This window comes from Pteropus vampyrus, unplaced genomic scaffold, assembly GCF_000151845.1.
Source record: "Pteropus vampyrus isolate Shadow unplaced genomic scaffold, Pvam_2.0 Scaffold672, whole genome shotgun sequence".
Classification (NCBI taxonomy): domain Eukaryota; kingdom Metazoa; phylum Chordata; class Mammalia; order Chiroptera; family Pteropodidae; genus Pteropus; species Pteropus vampyrus.
The window spans coordinates 101,816-108,155 of NW_011889453.1; positions in this window are offsets into that span (position 1 = coordinate 101,816).

A 6,340-nucleotide genomic window follows, 5' to 3' on the forward strand; every position below is an offset into this window, starting at 1 on the left:
TTTTTTCACACAATTCTTTGGAAATTATGAATGCATTATTGAACAGATAACTACTAATACCTCCCGTGTGTGGGTACCCCCACACCGCCTGCTCTGATGAGCCATTCGATCGGAATTGGGGTATTACAACACCAAAACCCCAGAATCAGAGGGCTCCACTGTCTCCAGCCACTTTTCCAAAGCCTGTCCCATTTCGTCTGCTTCAGGAACCAGATATGCCGGTTATGAGCTGGAGTCAGCCCCTGTCACGGCCCCTCGCTGCCTGAGCATCCACAGAGATGTTAGCTCGGTTTGTCCCCAACCCTGACCGGTGAGACACGGGTCTGCTGATTGCCTGGGAAGACTCTGCACACACGCAGGGACCCCTTTGAAAAACAGGCACGAACTAGGAAAACCGACATAGGTGGCTTGTGGCTGCACCATTGCATTCTAAGCTATTAGACACTTAGGTACACACATTCCCCAGTTCCTATGTACAGAAAGGTTTATGGAAAAACTGTTTATAATACTCCCAAACCAGAAACGAGCCCACTATCCATCCTCAGCAGGATGGATATAGAAACTGCTGCAAACTCCCAGAGTAGAAAACTACATAGCAATGAACAACCTGCAGCTAAATTGAGCAAAATATGCGAGACGTGAAAACGTACCTTCAGTAAGATTCTATTTATGTAAAATTCAAAACTGGCAAAACCAATCTATATCCCTTAGGGATGCATACATCGGCAAAACAGTAGTCGAGGGAAAAGCAAAGAAGTGATTTGCACGAGAACATTAAATGGGTCACTTGTGGAGTGAGGGAGAAAAAGGGGTCATTGTTAGGTCGGGGTGCTTCTGAGACAATGAGCTAATCTCGATTAGAGATATATGTTTGCTTTATAATTAATCATACAACCATATTTATATGTTTAGTGTTCACTTGTATATATGTTATAGCTTACGATTGAAAAGAACTCAAAATTCTGCCAAGTTCAAAGGTCTTTAGACAAATCTTAAGGAGACAACAGGCATGCAAATTTCATTAAAGCCGCGTAGTGACCTGGGCAGGAGTTTACAGATTATAATCTGACTCAAAAATTAGAAATATGACCCAAATCTAAGAGGAAAAGCGACCACCTCCTTTAAGTTAAAAAGTCCCTATTTGGGATTATAAATAGGGCTCAGGGTGTCCCGTTACTGTGACAGGCATGGATGCAGACACGTCCCAACCAGGTTACCGTAGTCGTTAGGAAGCCTCAGCAAGCTAGAAACGCATTCCCACAAACTGGAAACCACAACCTGAAAAAGAAATTCCTATGCAGCTCAGCACTTTCAAGTAGAAAATAAAACCAACATCAGGGATGCTTCTAGTTCCGGAAACATTTGAGGCCATAAACAGTGGGAAATACAGTAAAAGAATCTGAGGCTAGACGTAAGGACCGAATGAAACGAAGAAATGTAATAGCGAGAATCACTGCCAGGAGTATCAACGCCCATTCCATTGCTGAATTTATAGGGTCACGTGGTTTGGAGGCCAGGCAACAGAAGAGAGGAATTTAGAAGGGAGGTGCTATCTCTAAGGGCTTGAGGGACATATGTGTGTCACTCACATGGGGTCAGTCCCTGGCACAGCGCCTGTCCACAGTGGACACACACTCTCCCAAAACGGGTGGGCTTCCCAACTCCGCGAATACGCTCTACACCAACACCAGGCAGCGCTGTCTGCAGTCGCAGGGGCAGGAAGGCGGAGCTTAGAGCACGGGGTGGGAGGGGCAACCACATCCTCGTAGCCAATGGGCAATGTGCCTGCCGCTCACTCTCTAACAGCCAATGAGAAAGAAGCTGTGCTCTGGCTGACTGAGAGGACACGCCCTGATGCTCAGTGGGTCTTGAACTCCGACCTGGGGACCATCGGAGACGCTAGGCTAGCAGAGGTTGGTGCTGCAGGATGTGGCCTCGAGGGGGACCCCTACCCCGAAGCCGTCCCCACTCCCATACCGTCCTCACCCGGTGTTCCGATTCCCCCCGCCGCCGGGCCTGACTCGCGGCACCCCACTGGGCAGAACTTCCACGGGCTGCGCCAGGAGCAGCCTCCCAATCCCCCTTCTTGGAGCACCTGGGGTCAGGCCGGAAAAGGACAGGTCTCCTCTGTGCGGGTTGGATATCTACAACCCTTTCTAAAATATGCCACCTTTCCTCGCTCCGAAACCCGCATCTGACAGGTGTGCAGGGCGTGTTCTTTGTAGGTGCCTTTCCTCTCCAACTAGATGGCAAACCCTGAAGTCAGGACTGGCTCAGATGTGTCTGCATCGCCGCACAGTTCTTACCTGATGTCCCAAGGAACAGGCTTCTTTAAACGTCACCCAGCTCAACTCAACTCCTAGGGCAGCGCTGTTCCCTGTGCCTGTTCAGAACAGAATCAGGCTTTCCTGTCACTCTATCGCCTGACATAGAACAATGCTGGATCGGAGGTGGCACAGAATGCCTCCGGGTCTTCAAATCCTTCAGATTAGTCTTGATTCTGGGCACGACGTTTTCTGCCTGAAGCCCATGAGTTGAATTTGGACGCTCAGAATAGAACGTGTGGAAACCAATTAGGTTCTGCCGTAGAAATTTGATCGATGAGCCTCCTTCCCACCAGAGCATGTGGCCAGACCTGAAGACAAAAATAAGAGAGAAGCACTTAAAGTCTGGTCTTGAGTTTGCAGTAGAAGATGTACTCATTCCTGACCACTGAGACATGCAGCTTAGCCTAGACCCTGCTCCCTGTGGCTTTGGACAAGTGTCAGAGCCCCATGACAAGTGTCAGAGCCCCATGACGAAAACAAACAAACAAACAAAAAACAAAAACAAAAAAACTTTTCTACTCTGAGTGCTCACAAATCTCCAGAACCATGGAGGCCTGTGAAAAACACCCACTCATCAGTTCCTACAATTCTAGAAGCCTCGTATTGTGTCCAGAGCAAAGGATGCCCACTGAGTAACTGGACGCCCGCGCTGGGCAGAGGCCATTCGGCCGGTGCCTGGGAAGTCAGCTCTGTCTGTTCCTCAGGCGAACCCTCTGGAACCACAGCCAACTGGTGTCAGCAAGGAGGCTTCTGGCTTACAAGACCCCTGGTAAAGCCCCACTGGGGAGGGGCCCTCCGGCTGCCCGCTCTGCCGCGGACCCGCATCCAGAATGGCGACTTGAAGCTTTAAGAGGAGGCCTCCCATGCATGGAACCTAGCTTTATCCCAAACAGATTCCAGTCGCTTGAAATCAGAGATGAAGCCTCTACTTAGGTACAAAAAACATCTAACCCTTACCAAAAAGCTAATTTTTCAGACTTGGGCCCTGCCTTCAAGGATAAGTTATAATGCCGTTAAGTTGGTAAAAGATACGCTGAAGGTGTAATCTTGGTTGGAAGATTTTTTTTTTTTAAGCATGCGTAAGCGAAAGTGTGGGCTTGCTTACCAGTGCAGTGGGCCTTTCCTCACACACCCATCCTAGCTTGGACCCAAAAGCTCCAGAAGCAGATGTGGAAGGGCTGCCCACACTGACGGAGGGGCTCAGGACACGCCTCACGGAGGGGAAAGCGTTCACTGGCTCTTTACAGGTCTTGACGCCACCGTGTCACAGGGAAGCAATGACCTTCAGGGACAGCTGCGGATTTAGGAGCCAGAGAGACCCAGGTGCAAATCCTGGTTCTGCCCCCGACTAGCTGTGTGGTCCCAGGGATGGTGCCTACTGCAGGGTCGCCTTCAGGGTTAAGTAAAACCAGGTGCACAGAGCTGCCTGGTTTTACTGGCAAGATGCCTGGGCCTCTGAGTGGTGGGCGTGGTGGTGCATATTCACTCCATAGGAAAACCCAAAACACCCCACACCGACGTGGAATGGACCCTTTTAACTACAGAGACGAGCTGGTCAGCGGCCTTTGTTTATCCCCTGAATGTCACCTCCTTTAGGTTCCCCGCCAGCAGACCCGCCTCACTTTAATGAGAACACACAATGTGAACCCTTCCCTGAGCACAGCTCACTTGGCCAGAAACTTATACAACAAAACTGCACCAGATCCTAGTGGGGAAACAAATGAGAATAAGATGAACCTCAAAATGTGGAGTGTGGGTGCTGATCTGGCAGAACCGGGCGCCCAAAGCCCGTGTCATTATGTTCTCTCTGAGCCCAGCCCTACCAGGGCCTGAGGTCTTCATCCTTGGTCTGGCTGTTAATCTGAGCGACTTGCCTGGGCCTCACCCATCTCACTACTGATATGGGTAATGCATGATAACATAGGTTGTTTGTTCTTTTTCTCTCTTATTTATAAAATCCCACAGCCTTTAGCAAAAAAGAAAGAAAGAAAGAAAATCGATGATGGGGATGATGTTGATGATGTTGATGATGATGATGATGATGATGATTAAGAAGTAGAAGGAGGAGGAGGAGGACGAGGAGGAGGAGGAGGGCAGTCTGAGGTGGATGAGAAGCACCCCAGCACACCTTCAGAGGCGGACCTGCTCCTGCGTCTCCTGGTGCTGGTTGCAGACTACAGCGTGAGTTTTCAAACAGCCCCAGGGCTTTCTGCCTCCTGGTGCAGAATGTTGCAGACGTCAGTCCCCTCCAGTTCCCAACCTCCCTCCAGACCTGGGGCTGTAACCTTGTCGAGGGGGCATTTGCTCTAAAAGAAATCAGCCGTTGTGTGGTAGCCCTTCCTTCGGCAACCGGGCGGCTGGATAACAGAAGAGTCACCGAAAGCAAGTCCTAGAGCGGGGGATGGAAAGAAGCCAGCAAGGCCACACCCAAAAGCAGGCCTCTGAGACTTTGGCCTCAGTCACCTGTTACATTTTCACTGCTGCTGCTAATCTGCCTGAAGGCTCTCTTCCCGATCCCTGGCCTGGATCCCTCTGAAACTCAGCCTCGCCCCTGACCCTTTGCTGTTTTTTATTTTTCACCCCTCAATCTTAACAACCTAGTTCACCTACCTTCATGCCCCGCAGTGGGCGAACGTGACTGTCCTCCCCCAAACCCACCCCCAATGTCTCCCTGCCCTATCCCTCCTTGGCCCTCTAAAGTCAGGTCCAAACCTTGACCTCTAAAATCAGGACCAGTTACATAAATCGCAGAGCCCGGTATAAAATGAAAATATGGGGCCCCTTGTTCAAAAGTTAAGAGATAATAGAGCATTAAACCAGTGCAGGGCCCTTCTGATTGTGGGCCCTGGGAGGCCACACATGTCCTGTGACCTTGTGGCCGAGGTGACTTACACCGCTCTCAGCCGTCCTTACCCTCAGGGGCCTGCAATACCATATAAAGACTCTTCCCCGGTTTGATCGCCCAATACTCCATCTAACCAAGAGGCCGTGCGTCAAAAGAAAAACAAACCAAATGAAAAGGTAACTCACGGGATAAGAGAAAATATCTGCAAGTCACATATCTGCTAAGGGTTAATATCTAAAAAATATAAAGAACTCATACGACTCAAGAGCAACGACGACAAAATCTGATTTAAAAATGGGCAGAGGAACCGAACGGACGTTTTTCCAGAGAAGACACACACATGGCCAACGGGTACATGAAAAGGGACTCACTATCGCTGCTCATCAGGGACTGGCAAATCAGAACCACAGTGAGGAAACATCTCACACCTGTCAGAATGCCCATCATCAAGAAGACAAGAGATAACAAGTGTTGGCGAGGACGCGGAGGAAAGGGAGCCCTTGTGCGCTGCTGATGGGAATGTAAATTGGTGCAGCCGCTATGGGAGACAGGATGGAGGGTCCTCAAAAATGAAAACTAGAATTACCGTATGATCCAGCAATCCCACTTCTGAGTATATGTCCAAAGGGAATGGAAACAGGATCTCGAAGAGATATCTGCACCCGTATTTATCACATTATTCACAATAGCCAAGATATGGATACCGCCTAAATGTCCATCGACAGACGAATGGATAAAGAAGATGTGCTACGTACATTGGAATATTATTCGGCTGCATGGGGTGTTTCATGACAATTTGCGAGAAGATGAATGGAACTCGAGGGCATTATACTAAGTGAAATAAGTCAGAGAGAGAAAGACAAATACTGTGTGATCTCACTTATACGTGGGATTTAAAAAGTATAACTTGTAGAAAGAGAGACTAGAATGATGGTTACCAGGAGCTGGGGGTGGGGGGTATGGGACATACTGGTCAAACAGTACAAACTTCCAGTTAGAGATGAGTGAGTTCTGGGGATCTAACATACAGCATAGTGATAATAGTTAATAATACTGCATGTATACTAGAAAGTTGCTCAAAGAGTAATTTTTTTCTTTACGCGAGGCAACCCTTGGTTGACCTCTCAGATTGCAAGGACCTTGTCAGCTTACAATCCCTTATTTTTTA